The sequence below is a fragment of the Corvus kubaryi genome, unplaced genomic scaffold, assembly GCF_017639235.1.
Source record: "Corvus kubaryi isolate FWS band 111438036 unplaced genomic scaffold, C.kubaryi_AGA036_p1.0 66, whole genome shotgun sequence".
NCBI classification, from domain to species: domain Eukaryota; kingdom Metazoa; phylum Chordata; class Aves; order Passeriformes; family Corvidae; genus Corvus; species Corvus kubaryi.
The window spans coordinates 18,731,084-18,753,754 of NW_024582054.1; positions in this window are offsets into that span (position 1 = coordinate 18,731,084).

Genomic DNA, 22,671 nt, shown 5'->3' on the forward strand with positions numbered 1-22,671 from the left:
TCTCCGCTAACTTCACAAATCACAACACAGCACATCTCTCATTATCACCATGTTTTCTGATGTATAATGCAACTCATGTTGTGCTCTTACCCTCTTCTCCTTGTAAATGTTAAAATATAATCTGGATTAAGTGTCATGGATTAATTTGTCACAGATACTGTCAGTCAGGTGAATTAGCCATGTTTGCTACTATATCTGTGTTACGATCTGATTACAAAAGATGCCTCTGCCCGAATCAAGGAGCAAATGAGACTATGTGCAGGCTCTTGTGTATTTCAGAAACCTTATTTTTCTAATCTGAAGCCAGATTAAACAGTTATGGTAATAGATCTTGGTTTTGTTTAGCTGGAAAATCTCTCCAGTGGGCTTTCATGTCTATCTAGTTCAGTTTCCCCCCCCTCTGGTTTGTTTTTTTAAAACAAGTGAAAGTCATATTTATGTCAAAAAATATTTAATCCCTTATTCATTTCTGCTCTCTGCTCTTACTCCAGTTATAACCTGTTCTTTATCTTAAGAAGTGATCATTAAACCAATCAGGATGCTGACTCATGATCTAAAGAGAGAGGCATGGTCCTGTTCTAGAGCCCTGAAGTGGAACTTACTATAATTGGTTTCCATCAATCTTTTGTAATACACTATGTATCTATATGACATATCTGTAATGGCAGGAGAAAGTACTAAAACATTTCTGAAGGGCAGTAGTTTTTTATGTGTTTGCTACACTAAGAAAATGTTACTACCAGTACTCATGTAAAGAAATAATATATTCCTATCTCTTTGGGTTATCTTAAAATAATATTTGCAATCCTCAGATTTTGCTGGTGATAAACACCACATAGCTCCATACAATGGCATTCAAGGTCATGATATTTCCTACTGACATTTCTTCTCCATAGGAGTGTTCCTGGGCCATCTGTGGAGACCAGGCTTTCACACCTCTGATGCTTGAAGAACACCCTCCAATATACTGGGACCTGTGCAGTGAACAGGTCTCAGAGGATCATTTATTCCTCCTGCCCTATCAGTGGAAAAGTTTCCAGAGCCAAATAGCTGGCAGAGATCCTGATATCTTCCTTAGAATGGCAGGCAGCCTCATTCCAAACTTAGGTGGCCAAGAGATATACAGGAGTTTGGACAAAGGCTCCAAGGCTCCCTAGTGTTCAAGTGTTCTTGGAAAAATATGTATTAAATAATTTCTTTATGATGTTGTGACTCAAGATATACTGAATGTCTTTCTACCCTCTCTTCACCTTTTCTCCATGGTAATATAGGAGAACAATCAGAGACACAAAGATGTCAAAACATTTGTCAGCACCAGTGGTAGACCCACAAAGCTGCAAAATTCATTGGCAGTTTGTCATTAAACTTCATTTCCAGAAAATAAATCAAGTTATATGGTTATATTTATTGAAAATTTTGCAAGTGCCAAAGTTGCTCATTGCTCCAGGACTTATCTGCTGACTGGAAAGTTCGTGCCTAGGACAAAGATATATACACACAGAAAAAATCCAGGGTTGATAATAAAAACACTGACCCATCCTTAGCTATTGCACTGTGCATCACATTGCTATCATCATCACAGTGCTTTTCACTGATATTTGACAACAAAAACTCAGCAACAGCTGTTTTATTATTGTCTTTAATGGCCATAAAGCAGAAAATATTGCATAATGCAGAGGAAACATCCTGACAGTTCTGGCTCTGTGTGAGTATGTCAATTTAATAGCACCGTTTGGCTTCTGAGGGATTTCTTGACTAACAGGTGCATCATTATACACATCAGCAATTCACTAAGTAGAACAATAATACAGTGCACATTATGATGCTATAACTGACACCAAAAATGAACTCTCTTAAGAAGTGCAATAGATTGTTACTGTGCTTGTACAAGTGCTGTTTGAACCAACACAGTCTTTGGGGTTAGAAATTGTTTTGTATGTTACTGCAAAGATCTGTGGTTTGCCCTGTTGAATTGGATAAAAGAAAGAGGAGAAAGAACTGACGCTCCTCATTAAGAAGAACCACCAAATGATGAATGTCTGATACTTGTCCAAGTTGGTCTCTGTTTTAATTTACTTTATACTTTCATATGCTTCATCAGGAAATATCAGGGGGTTTCAATTTCAGATAAAACAAAGATACTTTAACATGTTCATGCCTTTCCAATTCCATTACTTTCTTCCAGGTAACAAGGTAGTCACATTTCCAGTAGGGAAAAGTAATCAGACAAGTTTGCAAAGGAATACTGCCTCTCCACAAGGAACTCAGTCTCTATGCCTAAACACAAGCAAAAAATCTCTTAAACTCTGTAAAATTAAAGCTATATTTTGGTAAGGTTCCAGCACTTCAGATGAGCAGAGTTTGTCTGCAGCTACTACAAGAACTATTTTTTTTTTCATAAAAACAGAAACAATTTGCTTTCATTTTCTTTGGATAAAAATCTAGATGTATCAGAGAGTTGGAAAAGAGCTGCCCATTCAAATTCATCCAACTACTAAACTAAAAATTAAGTGCAAACCAGATCATATAGAATGAATCAGTATGTATAAGGTGATTCCCCAATTCAAAATAATATTAAAGGCAGTCTTTGTGGTTTTGGGAAGTTCATCACCTTCCTGTTAGTTTCCTTTTATGTTTTTAATTTATTAAATCTTCTTCAGAAGGATCTGTCTTGATAAACAAAATCCACACAAAGCCTCCAGCTCAATTTAATTAACCCAGAAATTTGGTTTAGATTTGAATTAACCATCAATCATCACTGGCATTTCCATTCTGAGTATTCAAAGGATTGTCCAGATCTTCCATATCCCTTGTTCAAACTTCCTTTCAGATGACTGCTCAGCCTAGAAAGTGCTTGAGTAGCAACCCATTGTTCAGTAATCCAGTAATTGTGTATGTGTTCATTTCACAGATGTGCAAGACATCTAAGGGTGGAAGGTCACAAATAACACTCATATGTTCAGAGTATTCCACCTGAACCCTTGTTCTGACCACACTCACACTGATTAAAACAATTTTTATCAAATCCTAGTGAAACTTTGATAAAAGTGATAAAGAAAGGGACAGTTTATAGCCTATTTGAAAAAAAAAGCTTAGGTCATGTTGGGTGTACTTAGAAATGGGAATGGTAAAGTGTTACAGTGCAGAATACTGCAACACGCGTATCAATCAACGAGGCCCGTGGAAAAGAAATATATATGGACCGATTCTTGATAGATGTTTCAGAGAGATGCTTATTTCTCCAGCCGCATGGCCGCGGCTCTGTCGAGGAACTGAGGCAATCACAGGACCCAAGGGTCCTTGCCCGCGCAGGGGAACACAAAACAACCAATGGAGAACGAGGCTGACCAGGGGCAGGGAAACCCTGTGTCTCCCCCCCAGGGCCCCTCTCTCAGGGCCACATGGCGGGGGGAGGGACCCCAACATTTCACCCATTTATTTTTAACAATAAGAGATTTAAAACTTAACATTGAAAACAACTGGATAAACATGAGATAACAAGGACAGTTTCAAAACAAAACAAGCCACCCTCCTGAGTCTTTAAATGTCCAAACAGATTCTCTGGAACATCTTAAGGCTAACAGAAGGGAGACAGGACTCTCTGGGCATCCTTTGTGGGGAAACTGAAGCAGGAGAGGGTTTCTTCCATTTGTACCTCTTGGAACTCTAAACAACAATAGTTAATTTCTTCCCTCCCCCTCTTCAGCCCCCCTTGGCATCGGAGACGAGTTGTAGGGAAAGGGAATTGTATAGGCAAGCCATGGGGTGAAAAATGGATTAGGGATAAACTGGGGATGGAGTAAACCAAGGAAAGGGTTCATATTGGGTATAGGGTAAAAGGGGAAAGTAGGTTGTGGGTAGGGAAGCTGCTGGGATGGATATTGTTTATAATTTTGTGCATAACGTCTGCCTTTGACTGGAATAGCCCCAGGCCCAGTAACATTCGCTGCTTGTAAACCCTTCTTTCCTTGCACTATATCAAATTGTACAACTTCCCCATCTCCTACACTTTGCAGGTAATTTCTAGGGTTATTCCTTTTAATGGCAGTTCTATGGACGAATAAATCTTCCCCTGTATCATCTCGCGTTATAAATCCATAGTTGTTTTTGACATTGTACCATTTTACAGTTCCTGTGATTTTCGTTGCTGTAACATCTCCTATCACATGCTTGCGTGTTTGTCGTGGCTGCCGGTCCCACGTGGCTGCTGCCTCGCCGACTCCGATGTCTCGGCCAGGCCCCCGCGTTGCGGCTGCTCCGCTCCCTCCGAGCGGCGCTGCTCCGGCGCATGTCCGGGCTCTGCGCAGCCCCGCATTGCCATTGCCGCCGGCCCTGCGCCCTCCGAGCGCTTCCGCTCTGCCAACTCCACGCTGCTTTGAGAGCAGCCCCGTTCCGGCTCGGCGCTGCGCGGCTTCTCGTGTCGCTGTGGAAACCGCCGCTTCTCGCTCTACAGGGCTCTCCAAGCCATGTGCTCAGAGCGGGCTTCCACGCCGACCCCCGGTTCCTGGCTGCTCATGGGGGCCACCTCTCTGCTGCATGTGGCCCACGGCACCTGCGGCGCCTGCGGCATCACCCCCTCACTCGCGGTCGCGTGGCCGGGGACCCTGAGACAGGGATGGGGTCTGTGATAAGGTGCGCTCTCCCAAGGGGGCCGGGCGCATCCAGCACAGGCACCTCCGCTGGCACGGCTGCAGTCACGTGCTCCTGGGATGGCGGCCGCGCAGTCTCGGCCACGGGATTACAGCCATCCTCTGCTTTAGGGGTAATGGGACCATACAAATGCTCCTGAAGAGCTTCGCTGATTACAAGGGATGCACGGAGAGGTTCTATCATTAGTGCATGTTCTGTTTGATCCTTTATCTCACACAAGATCTCAGACCAAAAACACCCATGAATAGTTCCAGGAGGATCAACATCAAAAAGTAAGTCTCGAGAAATATAAAAGAAATTCTTGAAAAGCCAGTTAAAAAATGTTCTAGATCTCCCAGAACAAATACTTTCTTGTTTTGTTGTTCAAGGATTCCTTTAACTTCTAGATACATTTCTTTCTGTGGCCCAGAGAGCCACATTTCCCACGATTTTTCCATAGTCCAGAGAGAATATCCAAACCAAGGTGAGAAGAGAGAGATCTAGAGTGGTTTTTACTCACGAATTTTCTGTCCTTAGGGATCGGTGTCTTGCCCGCATTCCTGCACCAGTTGTTACAGTGCAGAATACTGCAACACGCGTATCAATCAACGAGGCCCGTGGAAAAGAAATATATATGGACTGATTCTTGATAGATGTTTCAGAGATGTTTATTTCTCCAGCTGCATGGCCGGAGCTCTGCTGAGGAACTGATCACGGGACCCGAGGGTCCTTGCCCGCGCAGGGGAACACAAAACAACCAATGGAGAACGAGGCTGACCAGGGGCAGGGAAACCCTGTGTCTCCCCCCCAGGGCCCCTCTCTCAGGGCTACATGGCAGGGTGGGGAGACCCCAACAGTAAAGCAGTAGCCATAATGGAATTTTCAGAGGTTTACTAGAAACCTGACAATTATTTTCTCGTAGTTCTTGTTTCTAAGTTCAGCCAAGAATGAGCACTCCTTTGTACTAGGCCCCACAGCAACACACAACTGAGGCAGTTTTGTTCCCATAACTTTTAGAATCTAAACATGACACAAGAACCAACAGATGAATACAGGCAGGCAACCAGGAATAAAAGGACACAAGAAAATGGGCATCAGTGGCTGCTTCTGTACATATGTAGACTGTTGAATTTGAGGAACACCCTGAAATTCCCAATATCCTCATATGAACATTTCTTTACACAAGCTCCAGCTGTCCTTGCAGACAGACTCTGTACCCATTAGTTACATGACATTTTCATGATGTAAGGAACCAAAAAAGCAGTATTGTGTTGGAACTATCAACATTATCAATCCTTTCTGGCTGCTGAAATGAAGAAGCTGCTAACTAGCTCTGCCTAGGAATGCAAAGTATGTGAAACAGTGATGAAGAGGATGACAAACCTTCCTATCACTTGCAAGCACCAAGACTGAAGGTGCAGCCTTTATGGAAAACTGCCAAATAAAAAGTGTAGTTTGAGACACAGCCAAGAAAATGCTGATCACTCTTTCAGAAGTTGTCAACCTCTGCAAAAGACTTGCTACTTTCTTCAAGGACACAAAGAGCTATCCTTCACAATGGAAAAAAGGATTTAAGTTGTGGGGGATTTAACAGAAAAAGGGAGCTCTTGTTGAGCCTCAATAAAGAATATAGCACTAACGATAAATTTGAAATACCTGTGCCTGTTTCTCTTTTATCTAATAGCACACTTTGATCTTTCAGTGAAAGAGTAGAAAAATTAAGGTATAAAAAGCCCCTGGTTTTAAGGATTAAGCGAGCAGGCAAGACTAACGTACTTGTTCAATATTCATGCCCCTAGGAGACCATTACCTTGAAATCATTACTTTTATTTATTCTCTGGTTTCATGGATCTTGTAAACTTTTAATGAAATAATACATAAAATTGGGTTCCATTCAGCTACAAATGCTCATTAATTGTTTGCTAATGCAACACATTTTTTTTTTCTATTTGCTCTCCTGGCATTATTATAATGAAGAGCAATTGCTTTATAAAGAAACTTGTGCAAATAGTGTAAATCATGGCTTCTTTACCATTCTACTAACTTGCCCTCTGGTGGACTTTTTTTTGTTAATTAACTTTCTATTGTTTGTCATTCCAATTAAATAGAGTAGAGCTAACACTTAAGGTGTTACATGAAGGGCTGTAAAAGCTAAAAAGAAACAAACAAAAAAAACCAAAACAACCCCAAGAAAATAAAAAAATTTATAAAGGAAAAAAGTCTTTAAAAGAAATAAACAAAAAAAACCCCTTAAGTGCCCTGAAACTTAGTGAAAGCTCCACAAAAGTTAGTAGAAAAAAAAAAAAAGCAGCTGATGCATCATCAGTGTAGCAGTAAATTTAAAAACTCATCTGTTTTGTGTTCATATCAGTCAGAAGGAAGTGAATCAAGTTTAGTATTGTTCACAGTGAAAGTACCTAGGATTTGCTCACCTGAACATATGTCTAATTAAAGTACTGATAAAGACCAGCAGAAAAAACCTGGCATGCTGTGGAAATCTCATGACCTCATTCTGTCATTGAAATCCAGACTGACCACAGTCACCCACAGAACTCTTCATTTTTCTGCTGTGCCACTTCTGGTCATTTCATCTCATGTAAACATTACAATTTTACCTGCAATTCTGTATTAGCATATTACTATATAATTCTATATAGCATATTACTATGCTATAGTAACTTGCCTTCAATAAATCCTAAGAACAGGGACATACCTAAATTGAAATGACTTAAGGAGATGTAATGTATATTTAAAGGACCACATGCATCTATTTGTGGTCATGACAGGTAACTTCATTATTCTGAAGCTTAAAGTGCTTATCTAATTGCTTATCTAAGCAAAGCAAGGTCTCTTGATCCAGTATTATGGAAAAATAGTTCATTAATTCATGATTCAAACGAGCACTGCTTTACCAGTCTAACAAGAAAACACCTTATTTATTTCTAATTTTGCCACTTTTGACTTCCAGAGATGCATATGGCTGAATGAGCTCTATTTTCTTACCAGCTTACCTCTCATTCAGAAGAGAGATAATATTTTTATAGCACTTTGGTGTTGCATTTGTGAAGAAATCCTGTCACAGATTAATTAGGGATTACAGTGCAGACAAGTAAAACAAATATTTATGACCATCAAATTTATTACACAGTTGCCACACTGTGTCAAGACATACATACAGCAAACGTACTGAAAAGCTCTCTGGGATCAGTTCAAAGGCTCTTTATCATTCTTGCTTCCTTCAACAAAGCAGCTCACAAATTTTGTGGTGGGACAAAACACTATCTCTTGAAAATTAATTCTGAATACAGAGTGTGAGCAAAATGGAAAAATCAGAGCATGTCAGTAAGAAAACTCAATACGATTGATTTAACTTTGAAAAATTGTAAATAAGTCTGCCCACAAAAAGTGCAGATGCTTTCACACTTTACTTTGGAATTAGTTTGGAATTTTGACCATAATAACAATTATCATATTTTATTACAATTCATGGGGTTTTTTGTCATTAAAGAAAAATTCACAAATCCAAGCAATACAGTCTTATTGAAAGGGTTAAACAGGTGTTATTTTTGCAGCTTTTCTATCAGGAACAGCGATAAATTCTTGAAGAATATATGAAGTTCAGACGTGATTTTATCGGGAAATCATTGGCATTTAAGCTCACAAAGCATTCTCTGAAAAATGCAAAAGCATTCAGAGAAAATATCAATAGAGATGTTACACAAGAGGATGAGTCACATGAAGAAATATGAGGTTTTGAGTCATGGCATATTCCTGTACAGAAGTAAAATGTACATCAGGTCACTGAATACAATCAGAATAAAATTCAGGGAAGTGGAAAGAAACAGATTTTGAAACTAATAGAGATGAATTTCTAACTAATTCCATATCAAGTGACAGGAAGAAAAAAAACAGTAAAGGAAGGGTTCAGCTTTACACAAGGCGGGGAAATCCCCGGGTGACAACAAATCTTTTTGCACAGGCCTGGCTGCTTTAATAGGAATATTATCATACTGGATAAAATTTGAATTTAAAAAAAAAAAAAGAGAAGAAGAGCAATTCTACAAAATGGATTTGCTTGACAAATACTTTTGAGTATTTTTTGGTTTTGTGCATTTTGTACATCATGTTTGTACATACATGGTATGCTCTACTAAGGATTTGAAAAAGAAAATTATTATCTGCTTTCTGTGACTTATCCCAATTCTCTACTTTGTATCAATCTCTTTTTTCTCCAGAAGTAGCTGAAATATCTTGTTTGCTAGTCCAGATGGAAGGCACATTGAATGTCTATAAAAGTGACCATGCCCCTAGGAACTCCAGGACACCCTCTCCCTCACAGAACAAAAGAAGAACGAATCACACAAAAACACTCAATAAAAAAATTCTAGAAAAAAAAAAGGTGAACTTAACATCTATTTCCTAATCAGAGCAGACAGTGATATCACAGCTGCCCAGGTTTTGTGAGCATATTTGAAGGAAGTAGCAGCCCATCACCAGCACTTTACCAAATATTCAGGCTACCACAGTGCAGCGTCTATGAACACTTTCTCTTTTCAATCAGACACAGATTCAAACTTCCAATGAGATCACCAGAGTCTCCTAAACTTTCAGCATCTGCTTGATTGAAAAGCTTTCCTTGGTATCTAAGGTAACATTGATGATGTGTTTGCCTCAGACCCGGCCTATCCACTCATGTCCAGAGCCCTTGCCCACGACACCCAATCTGAGTGAGAGGTTCCTCTCCCCCCAGGTCAACACAAGCTCTTCAGGCTTGTAACATGGTGGGATTTTATACTACCCTTAATAGTATTTACAGACTAATAACTGAAGCAGTCCACCTTGGACTCCTTTTTGTCTTTCACAGCTCTCAGATAGAGGCAGTAACTCCACTCAGCAAGGGTTTTTGGTTTTTTTTTGGTGGCACAGTTAGCTGATGAAGTTCCCACCTCCAGGGCCTGCTTGGTGCTCCTGCAATGCTGCAACCCAAGGCAGTCCACGCAGCCCTGTATGGAGCTGTGATGGAAACAGGCACTGGGGAAGGAGCCTCTTGGGCTGGCCTCTGCCAAAGGCAAGCTTTGCAACCACGTCTTCTGGCAACCCCTTTTCCCCAACACTCTTAATGAAGACTTACAAACCCTTCTTTGGAATCACAGGACCAAAGCCAAACTCCTCCACTGAGGTGAAGTAATTTATGATTCAGCACTGTTGAGCTCTGTTAGACATTAATTTAGGCACCTAAAGCTATTTTTTAAATAATGCCTTGAAGTCCTTTGCCATAAGCTTTTAGTTAGAATTTTGTTATTAATTTGCTGTCTACAGACAGCACCATAGAAAAGAAATTCTTTACAGAAGTTTATTCAACTTTTTGTATTTATTACAGCACCTGTATTTAAACTGTTGATGTAGCTCACCATGCACACTGTCTGAGAGAAGAGTGTTGCTATTCTTCGTAGTATATTTACAGTGATATGTATTAGTTTTACTGGTTATGAAAGTGGCTAATCTGACAGCTCCTTGGCACAGCAAGGGCAAGAAAGAGATGGTGGTAATGGAGCCTTCCAAAAATGTGCCATTAACACTTTCCAGTTTGACCCACAGGACCAGACTCAAAAGGAAAAAAAAAAATTCTATCACTTTGGCTACTCACAGCCTGGTTTTTACAAGGAGATCACCACCAAAAATATCACATATGTTTGGTTTGTCGAGGGATTTTCACCCCTCTTTGATTCTGAGGATTTTTACATGTATAAAGCCAAATGCTGACACTTCCAACTCCTGAGTTCTGAAAAATGTTTAGCTAAAGAGCAAAGTTATTCAGGTAATTAATGTCTCTGAAGTAAAGAGAAAAATTGGGCTACCTCAATTAAATAAAGTGTAGCAAGCCCAAGCAAACCACAATATCTTTAATGATGATAAATGTGTGGATTTACAGTGGTTTAGTAACCTGCAAAAAATACTATCCTATTTTAGTAATAACAAGAATAAGAATATGCGACACCCTTCATTTCTTAAAAATTTTACATTTATGGAAGATTTACTTGGTAAAGACTCAGAGGACCTTAGGTCCTGTTGTTCACAGGGAGTACTGCATTTTAGTAAGTGCTATTTCTTTTTCATTAATGCAGTGGAAATTTTAGACTCATTCTGAGAATCACTTTCTGAAATCTATTATTAAATATGAAAGGGAAAGCCAAGGTGTAATTTTCCCTTCCGTAATATGTCTGAAGATCCCAGAAATAATACTTGCAAGAAAGCTTACACTGGAAGAGGAATTAGTTATTGTTCACTGCCTTATCAGGCACAGAAGATAAGGCTGAAAACATCTATAAAGAGCAGCATCAGATAAAGGTGGGTGTACATTTCAGAACTGACAGCATGAAGAAACAGATGAGGCCCAATTAAAATAAGAGTAGAAAAAGGGACTCAAAGTTTGGAAAACTCAGAGAGAAAGGATAAATGTGGGCAAAGGATGGAACTAAGACCAAAATGTCAGAAGCATTAACAAAAACCTCATATTGTGGGAAAGTGTGGGTTACTAACAAACAAGAAGTATTTTTCAACAGTTCAGCTACCATTCTAAGTCCTTAAATAAACGTCCTTGTGATGTGGATACTAGTCACTTGACTTTAACAAGAGATAAACCTCAATTTACTCTGTTCCAAGGAGAAGTGAATCTTTCCAGCACTGAACTGTGAGAGCAAAGAAGTCACATGAGAAATATAAATCTACTCTGTGGTAGAAATTTTGGGGGTTGTGATACTATGTAAACAGGGAAAACAGAGCATTCAATCAATAACTGCTAGCACTAAAAGTTACACAGTGAATTAATCTCATACCTCAAGCTTTCTCTAATGTCCAAGGAAGAACAAAAAAGGGACATTTACTTCTTTTAATGCCTATTTTATCTCTGGATTACTGCTGATCTGCATAGCTTTTCATTTTCTACCAGTGAGTGAATGAATGCCAGAGGACATTATGCTTACTGGTAGGCCCAGTAACTTTAAATTCTTGGAAACAAAGTTGAGATTTTTTTACTCAGGTATGACTTTAAAATAACATCACTCAGCATCTGGCAGAAATATTTCACTCATGTGAGTTATTAAATACTCTAAAATAACATATAGCCTGCTCCCTTGGGTCCTCTGGGGTTTTCTATAAAGAAATAGCTTCCAGGGAACCAAAATACTTTCTGTGAGGACTCTCTGGTTTCTTCCTGACACTTACAATACTTGTGGCTTGGGGCAGGGTGATAGTAAAGTCAAAAGTTTATGGGAAAGTCTTGGGATTTTTGAAATATCCATAAACCCATTCTAGCTGGACATTTTTTGTGCCTCCTGCTATAGTAAAGGACTCAAGTAAATGGTGCAGAGCCTTCCAGGCCTTCAGCATCCTTAGACCAACCTTTAATTGAAACAGGGATTGTAATTCAAGAGGAACCAATATAAGTATTTTATTCAACAGAAATATTTTATTAGGAATTAAGAGAAATGACGTATCTCAACCAACAAGTCTGTTTGGAAGTTATAGAAGATTAATAGACCATTCCTTAACTAAACTAGTTTTCTTACAACAGTTATTTTCTTATACTATGGAAATAATGAAATATAAATAAATTATTTTGGAAATAAGAAAATATTTCACCTAAGCATTCAAAATCTCTGTCCTTCCTCTGAGATTCCCAAACCAAATCCCTTGAAACTGTTTCTGTTTCATTACAAGATTCCCTTCCACTAAGTATACTTAGTATGCTAAAAGGAAACATAAATTTCAGAGCTTAATGGTCTGGCTTAAAAAGACTTTTGGACCTAAAAGCCTGATACAAAACCCAGAAGAGTAAGTAAGAAATTACTGCAGACTCTGTTAGGCAAAACTCTTACATACATATATACAAACTAAAAGAACAGAGATGTAATGAAAAGAACAGGTGTAACAAGGGGGGAAGAAAAACAGACAGATAACGTCATCATTATTTCAGCTTTAAGAAAATTCCCAGAAAGTAGAACCTGCTAAATCAGGAAGTGGACAGATGTCAGTCTATTAAATATTACTCACATCATAACACAAAAAATTCCAGTGAACTTTTATTTTTAATGAAAAGTCCTATTCGCACAGACTAAATGAGTCCAGACAATTTTCAAACAGATTGTCTGAAATTCAGATGTTCTTCCAATGGCTGTTTGCTACACTGGCAGAAATCATGTCTAAAGGACATATTTCTGCCTTTTCTACAATGGAGTCACTTTCATTACAAATCTAAAGTAAAGGGACAAAACTTGTACTTCAGTAGAGCAACATCATTTTCTGAAATAAATTTTAGACAGTTCTAGAACTGATAGGACAAGGGGTAATGGTTTTAAACTTCAAGAGGATAAGTTTAGATTAGATATGAGGACTAAGTTCTTCATGTCAGGGTGGTGAGGCATGGGTTGCTCCGAGAAGTGGATGCCGCATCCTGGAAGTGTTCAAGGCCAGGTTGGAACAACCTTGTCTCGTGCAAGGTGTCCCTGCTCATGGCAGCAGAGTTGGAAACAAATGATCTTTAAGGTCCCTTCCAACTGCAAACTGTTCTGTGATTCTATGATTTTGAAATGTTATTTGCATTAAGAAATTGTCTTATAATTTTCTCTATAATTTTAAAATAAATTTGTCCAAGCCTACTTCTGAAACTTTTTGGAACTGAAACTATTAAAGCAAAGATTTTCTTATTAAAATAACTCATGTGTTCTGTTCAGGAGAAGCCACCAACTTTGGACTACTGGAAAAATATTTTTTGGCCCATATTCACGTCAGTCACTGAGGCCATTCCTTTCATCTGAACTCTGTACCAAAATATGAAATAAAAGCATGTGAGAGCAAAGAAGTGCCAAAAATAATAAAAGAAGTGCTGAGAAAAGTAAATGCACAAAGAGTGGAAAACAATTCTCCGTATTTGAAATCTGTGCATAAATATTGGATCACAGAAGACACCAGTCTTTCATTTTATTCTATTCATTTTAAATTGTTACTTGCAAGTTATACTTTCTTGCTTCTATTTTTCACTGTGTGAAATGCATCAATAAAGTCTTCACAAGACTATCAAACAAGCACCAAATCTTCAGCTGTATATCTTCAAGAATACTGAAACATATCTAAGTTCTTAAAATAGTAGCAAAAGATAAAGAAAGACTTCTAACAACTTCTTTTATTCTTCTTGCTAGGAAAGAATATACAAAGCTTTGCAAAACTATCCAAAGACCATAAAGTCCTCATGAACTGATCACTGCCTATCTTGAGTAACTGCTAGACACTCGACAGACAAGTGTTAGTATTGTTTATTGCAATATATTTTGTCTAACAGAACAAGAACATTAATAACAAAAGTGAAAACAAAGGGTATATTATCCAGTGTATTAGTATCTGGGAACTTATTGATATTTAAAATAGAATCACAGGAAAACAGCTTGGAAGACACTCCTGAAGTCTCAAATCCAACTTCCTGCTCATAGCAGGGTCAACTATGAGATTAGACCATGTTATTCAAGGCTTTATTCAGTTTGGCCCTGAAAACCTCCAAGGATGGGGAGAATACAGTGTCTCTGGGAAGTTTCTTTCACTGTGTCACTTTCTTTATGTTGAAAAAGACTTTCTTTATATCCTGACATAATCTCCCTTGTTTCAATGTATGTACTGAAATCTTATCCTCCCATGGTGTGCTGTCTCTCATCACCTGCAAAGCTGTGCAGCTTGCTGTCTACCCAGATTCCCAGATTCTTTTCAGCTGTTCCTCAGCCAGTCAGTCTCTAGACTGCATTGGTGCAAGTGATTATTTCTTCCCAGATACAGGACTTTATCTTCAACCTTGATGAATTTCCCAAGGTCCTGACAGCCCATTCTTCCAGCCTGTCTGGCTCTGTATGAATGACAGGCCTGACCTCTAGAATATAGAATACAGTCACTGGTAGCAGTTACAGAAGGAGTATATTCAGGATTTATTACACAAGTGCTATCTAAAATGTATGAAAGTACGTCAATTAGGCAAAAAAAGGAAAAAAAAAAAAAAGGATGACGCATTGCCAATGATCCATTTATTTTGTGGAATGCTCCTTCAAGGCTCACAAAAGGACAAAAAAAACATTGCTCCATTTGTCTCTGACTTCATTATAAGTGGTTTTTTCAAACTTTTGCCCCCTGCTTTTTTTTTTTTTTTTTTTTTTGAAGGTTCTAATAATGTTCTGGAAGCATGTACAGTATGTTCAGTAACTCCTTGAGGAATTGTAGTTATCCCTTATTGAAAACAATGTCAAAGACAATCCTTCATATACTGTAAGAGAGACAGCATACTTTCCTCCAAAGCATATATGTCTTACATGACATGAAAGTTTCCTCTTTTCCAATAGCCCTTTTTCTAACCAAAAAAAAAAAAATCATGAGTCAAGGAGACAGACACAGGAGTAAAATCACTCATCTCCGTGAACATTTTTTGCATTGAAATGATGTTTTTTTGTAAACTTAACAGACCTTTCAAAAATTCCTGTAATACACTTTTCCACACAATCCGCTAGTCATGGACAACCCTACAGCAACAACCTGGCATGGCCAGTTTGATGTTGACAGTAATGTAGCAATACAAAGAAATAAAGACAACTTTTTTAAAAAAACATATAGAAATTTTAAATTTTTAACTAGGTGGGGCTTTTTTTTTTCCTTAAAAGAAGTGAGATAAGGCAGGGTTTTTTCCAAAACTTATGAAAATCCACAGATGGTGTTCATTTCACTCTGTTTGCAGACACCTCAGATGGATGAGACCCGTGATAAAAGACAAACCCCTCAAAACTCATCATTAATAAAGAAGAGAAATGTAAAGGTGGGGCAGGAGGGGAGAGGGGGAGTATGCCTGTCCTGGTTGTGTGACAAATGGAGAAGATGGTTTTGGGTAATATTAGCATACAGAGAATTGTAGCCCAAATGAAGGACAACCTTGCATCCCAAGACTCTTTGACAGATATGCATTTAGTTCAGTTCTTCATTGATGCATAATTTCAGAACATAAAATTACATAATTTTTACAATTACAGTAGTGCTTGCATCAGCCAGTGGCTGCCAAAGGATGATCAATTGTCAAAACACAGGGGTGGGTGCACCCATGTCAATAGATACTAAATCTTTCCAGAGCAGAACAGGTCAGAAGCTCAACTAATTCGTCATTCTGCCTACCACAAACTCTATTAAGCCCATATTTAATGCCTGGAGGCAGTGAAACATAAACAGAGGTTATACAAGAATCATGGATCACAGCACAATTCTCTTGGGAAAAAGGAAAGTCAATCTCATTTACATTGCTCTGATAAGTGACTAATATATTTCTTAACCTATTTAACAGTAGGTTTAGATAAATATGTGTTACGATCTCGTTTAAACCCAGAAATGCAAAGAAAGCTAAGTCTCTGTGCATAAACCGGGAAGAATTCAGAGGGTTCAAAATATTCCCAGAAACGAGATTAAAACCAAACAAGGTTAGATGTTGATGCCAAAAAATTGATGTATTTTATTTAATAGTAAAAGAGGCAACGAGAAGGGAAGAAAAAAGAAAAAGAAATAGAGAAAGAAGTGTGCATGGGGTGTTGGGGGGACAGGGAGAGGTGACATGGGTTAGGTGGAAGCATACCAGCCATCTGAGGGTCCCAGTGATGTCTCATTGCTCCCCTCCATCTGGTCTGCGGGTGGTGAGGGTCCCCCATTTGTTGGGGTCTCTCCCCCGCCGTGTAGCCCTGGGAGAGGGGCCCTGAGGGCACAGACACGGGGCTTCCCTGTCCCTGCTCAGCCTCGTTCCCATTGGTTGGTTTGTGTTCCCTGCGCGGGCAGAAGGACCCTTGGTCCCGTGACTGGAACAGTTCCTGGGCAGAGCTCCGGCCATGCGGCTGGAGAAATAAACATCTCTGAAACAGCTATCAAGAATCTGTCTGTCCATATATATTTCCTTTCCACGGGACTCCTGGTTTGGTATATGCGTGTTGCAGGATCCCCACTGCAACAAATGGTGGAGAATTGAGAGCAGAACGATCCCCGATCCCTAAGCGACTGATTTGTGTGAGTAAACCCTGGAAACTTTGGATTCCTCTTCTTGGTTTTGCTTTGCTATTCCATATCTAAACTATGGAGGAACCGTGGGAAGACTCTTGGCTCTCAGAGCCGCATATGGACATTTATCTTAAACTTAAAATGATTCTTGAACAACGATTTGTGAATTTTAGCTTGATTCAAGCTCAAAAAGAACTGAAACACTTCCTGGCATGGTTGTTTAAGAACTTTTTCTATGTTTCTTGGGATTTAATTCTTACCAAGGGCTTTTGGAAAACCGTTTGGACACAGTTAATACTGGAGTCAAAATATATGCCGATGGAAGAATATTTTCGTGAATATTATTTAGTTACCGAGACTGTTGAGCAATGTCAGCTGTGTCCTGGCGAAGGGAAGCCTGGCTCAGGGACCGTGCGGCCCAGGCCACGTGCGCCGAGTGCTCTGCGAGCAGCAGCGAGGCAGTTCCCGCGCGCGGGCGGAGCCACGCGAGCCGCAGCGTCGGTGGCGGAGCGAGGAGCGGCGGGACCCGGCGGTGCCTGCCCGGCCGCGTGCAGCGTGTGGTGGAGCGAGCCCCGGGAATGCCCGACCGAGACGGAGCCGCGCCGAACCGAAACACGCGCTGGAGCAGGGCGCGGGGGAGTCGTTGCCCGGGGGCCCGGCCGAGACGTGGGTGCAGCGCCCGGCAGCGGCAGCGAAGCTGCGACCAGAGGAGGCGACGCACGGAGAACTGAGCGGCGCGGCCCGGCCCGGCCCACGCAGCCCCGAACGCGACCCCGGGAAGAGCGCGCAGGCACCAGCAGCCCCTACAATTCCAACACGGGAGCGACCGAAGGAGAGAGCAAAGACGCAGCGAGACAGAAAACAGCAGCCACTCGGAAAAAGATCATAGTAACTAAGATCTTAGGGATAGTAAAATGGTATAATGTTAAGCAAAATTATGGTTTTATAACAAGGTGTGACAACCAGCAAGACATATTCGTGCATAGAACTGCTATTAAAAAGAATAACCCTGAAAAATACATCCCAAGCTTGGGAGATGGAGAGGTGGTGCAATTCAAAATTATACTAGGGAGAAAAGGGTTACAAGCATCGCAGGTCACTGGGCCTGATGGTGTTCCTGTAAAAGGCAGTATATATGCAAAAAATCGTAGTCATGTTAGACAGTATCTCTATTGTAAGTCCCCCCTACAGTCTCCCTTTCCTAATCCCACCTTTCCCTTTTACCCTATGTCCTATTACCCCCAGTGTATTCCCAATCCGTTTTTTCATCCATGGTTTCCCTCACAAAACCATGCTTTTGCCAATTGTTTCCCCAAAAATCCCTTTCCAATGCCGAGTGGGGGATGAAAAGGGGGAGGGAAGAAGTTAAACCCTCTCCTGCCTCAGTTTCCCCACAAAGCATGCTCAGAGAATTCTGTCTCCCTTCTGTCAGCCCTAAGATGTTCCAGAGAATCTGTTTGGACATTTAAAGACTCAGGAGGGTGGCTTGTTTTGTTTTGAAACTGTTCTTGTTATGTTTATCCAGTTGTTTTCATTCTCCTTTTATTAAAATAAAACGGGTGAGGTGTTGGGGTCTCTCCCCCGCCGTGTAGCCCTGGGAGAGGGGCCCTGAGGGCACAGACACGGGGCTTCCCTGTCCCTGCTCAGCCTCGTTCCCATTGGTTGGTTTGTGTTCCCTGCGCGGGCAGAAGGACCCTTGGTCCCGTGACTGGAACAGTTCCTGGGCAGAGCTCCGGCCATGCGGCTGGAGAAATAAACATCTCTGAAACAGCTATCAAGAATCTGTCTGTCCATATATATTTCCTTTCCACGGGACTCCTGGTTTGATATATGCGTGTTGCAGTATCCCCACTGCAACACCCATTGACACTGTGGCCGCACCGCCACACGCTGCCACACCACACGCCACCACACGCCAAAGAGTGCAGAATCCTGTGGGTTAATACACACTTTGGGCCAGGTGGGAATGCCCACGTGTCTCCCCTTGCAGGGGCCAGCTTGACACTGTCCCTTGCAACACTAAGGGTCTGTTGTATCATCTCTGGGGCTCTGGTGCAGGGTCTGGGGACCGCTTTGAGGGGGGCCCTGTGATGGGCCATGTCACCCCCTCCTGCTGTGGATATGCTGGGCTCCTCTGCACAGTGGAGGATGGGCAGTCACTGCGCCTCTGACCAGAGGCTTTTCCAAGATACCCAAAGCCTCTCCTCCCTCCACCCCTTGGTGCAAGGGTCTGTTCGAGCCTGGCAGCTGATAGCCCTGGGGCTGTGGTCTCCACCTTGGAGGTGTTAAGCTTGTGCTCAGTGAATGTCCCCAGCCCTGAGTTGTCACTTTATCTTATCTTCATCAGTGAGCAGTGTTAGGCCTCAGTCAGGGCCCCATTCAGAGTGCTGTAGTCTTCTCTGCAGCTTTTGTAATATAGTTTTAAAAGTCCTTCAAGAAAATGTTTAAGTCATAAATTACAATATTTCAGTCTCTGACAATTCCTCTCTTTCCCTTAAGGGATCTTAAATTATTAAAAAGTTGCAGAAAAATATAGATAGAAAAATATATCCTATAACACATCTTACTTCTTAAACACATTTATTTCTGTTCCAAATGTAAAATTATACTCCCTAGGTTTATGCATTTTTTGCATGTCCTAGAGACTAATCTTTGCAAATTAGAATCAGGCAAGGATTTTTTATTAATACTACAGACCACAGTAGAATGTCAAGGATTTGTAACACAGCTTGTCTTAAAAGGTGCAAGTAGTCACAGTATGGTTCAATGAGATTCTATGACTTTCATTATCCTAACTCATTGCTCACTCTTATGTTAAATTGCCTTGGATTTCACAAACCTACTGATTTTTGAGAAATTCCTTTTTCCCTTTCCACTTCAGAGCTGTTTAATTAAATCTTTCAAAGTTATCCTCAAAGAGCAAGATGACTTGGATGATATTTGTCCTTTGACTCCAGAAAAGGCAGAGGTTTCCTTACCTCTCCAGGGAGTAAGAAAGGTGCAGATTCAGTGACACTGGCTGCCCTGGCATATAGCTGTGCAAGGGATACACCTACATTCCTAACTCACAAAAGTTGCTACAAGAAAAAAGTTCCTATGCGTTGTGTATGGAAAGACATTACAGAGATCTGACCATCAGGTCAGATTCTAGATAGCACACTGCAAATTCTAAAATGAAAGAGAATTTCTGGTCTTTGTTGAGCTCATAAAGTACTGGAGATACAAGAGCAGAAAGTAGAAAAAGTCTGGCAAAACAGTTGCCACTTAGTTTCCCTGAGACTTGTGATACATCTAACAGACCTGTATCCATTTCACTTACAGCATCTTACCAAAATAGAGTTGTTTAAAGCAGTGCACACACCCTTTCATCTTCACAGTTCCCAAATACTCACAAAAAATACAGGGAGTGGGGAGGGAGAAATACAATCTCCTTCTCTGTGTGGTGAACACATTTAAGATATTTCTATATAACCACAAGTTTTGGGGAACTTTAGAAGTTCTGCAACTTGTGAATAGGTTAAATAGGGCTACAATCTGCACCTGCTCTGGAGCAACTCCAGAGCAGGCTACCCAAGTGAGAAGGACAGTCCTCTCTTTCCAGACATTAAAGCCACTGTGTTTAAAATGATACTAGACTGTACATTTGTCTTTCCTAGCCAATTATTGAACCACAGAATCATATAGATGGTAATAGACTTTCGCAATCATCAGTCCAAACTTTGACCAACCACCACCCTGTTAAGTAAATCATAAAACTAAGCACCAAATTCAGTTGTTTCTTGGGTTACCACACATTCAAAAATGTGCCCACGTACAGATGGTAGGGCAAAGATGGATAATTGCAATGATATTCACAAGTCAGCAGCTGAAATTATTCCATTATTATGAATAATCATAACTCTTACATTAAATTTTAATAGGGTATGGATTGTTGTCTTCCTCTTCTTTTCCGGTTTTTTTTTTTTTTTGTATTAAACTGACAAAAAGTTTAGTAAGAAAATCAGCTCTAGAGAGATATAATTTGCTGAGAAGCCATCATAGCTTTTTTCCCCACAGAGCAAAAATAGATATAATTTAGTAATTTAACTTTTTCATGAGAGTGTTAGACTTTCAAGACATGATATTTTATTTTACTCTGCTGGGAGTAGAGGCAAGAGAATGTGAAAAGAAACATTATCATTTGTTCTCCATTTCTTCATAAAATTTCAGAATAATAGTCAACAATATTCCAAAACCAATTTGCTCCTTACTTTTTCATCCCATAGATTAAAAGAGGCAGAACATAAGAGAAGTGATATGTTATCCTATTCTATTGAGAAAATAAAGACAATTCCACAAGAATGGTTAGGCAAGACTGAATACTAAACCAATCCAACCAAATCATTTGAATCAGAATTTCTATTTTCATTTTATGTCCCGACTTCTGACAATAAAGATTTGATAGTCCTATTATACAAGTGCATGTTTAAAAAGTTTACTTCTTTTTCTCATATTTAATTCAGACTTTATTCTCAGTATTTGATCATGAAAAACATAATGCCAGTCTTTTGACAACATAATCAGTCCTCTGTTATTGGCTCATGGTGTCAGCAACACAACTTTAGTATTCTAACATTAAATTTGTCTATTTGAATTATCTGGATTACATAAAATGAAGTCACAGAGACAGCTTTTATGAATTGTCCTTTGTATTCTATATATAGAAAAAAATGACATTTTACTTAGAGGGAGGGATGAGATTCAAGAAGTAACATGAAAAAGCTGTAGACTATTCTCTAGAAAAAGCTGTAAACCATGAAGATATCCAATTCCTAAAATTAGAGTGTAAAGAAAACCCATGTTAATTCCTGTATAAAGCTTTAAATCTTCTAATGCCAGCCTGCATAGTACAATATGTCTAGAGGCATCACTGGTTTATTATACAAGGTCAACATTCAACAGCTAAGCCATCTGTAGACCTTGATCTCTAAGGGTGGCTTATTATTAAACAGAGCTGGTTCCTGTAGAAGGCAGGCTCTATGGAGTGTTTTGCCAAACCAAGTGACAGACTAAATGCTGGTGTCGGGCAGAAGTGAGCAGTAGGCACATGAAGTAACCCTTTAGCCAGAATCATCACATCATGTGAAACCAGCTTCTCAGAAAACTTTGCATGAAAAGCTCACATGAAAACATTTCCTCAAACAATTCAGGCCATGCTCTGGTGATAATAATTTCGTACTTCTGTACAAAAGCATGTATTTCCTTACAGGCAGATTTAAGAACAAGAGCTCCAAAGAGTGGCAAGACTAAGTTATAGAATAAAAACATGGTTTGGATCGGAAGGAACATCTAGTTCCAGTCCCCTGGCCATGGGCAGAGACACTACAGCAGGGTGCTCAAAGCCTCCTCCAACCTGACCTGGAACACTTCCAGAGATGGGGCATCCACAACTTCTCTAATCAACCTTTTCCAGTGTCTCACCACCCTTGCAGTAAAGATTTCTTATTTATTGATTTATTTATTTATTTAGTATTAGCACCACTTACTGATTTATTGCACAGACTTATTTTTACTGACATACTACATAAAATAATTTGTGTTAAGTGTTCTATTGGCCCTTTCCATTCGGTGTACTGTAACATACAGCATATCTGAAATCAGGCAAAAGCTTTGTGCCAATATTTATGAGTACTTGTATAAGCCATATCTCTGTATAAGCCAACTAATATCAAGACATCACAACTTGTGAATGACTTCCAGGGGAAGGAAGGAGATCTATCTTACAAGGTGGACAGCAATTTGCTGAAAGCATACTCAAAACTGAGAGAGTGAGTCATAAGGATTTGTCAAAGGCCAAGGTAAAAGGATCAACAGAATTCCTGTCTGGAATTCAGAATTAAGGCTTAAGTCTGAATGAAACTCACTTATATTTATGGTATGACTTGTGCCAATATAGTTCTCCCAATAAAAACGCATCTTGTGTAAATGCATCCTGAGTACCAACAT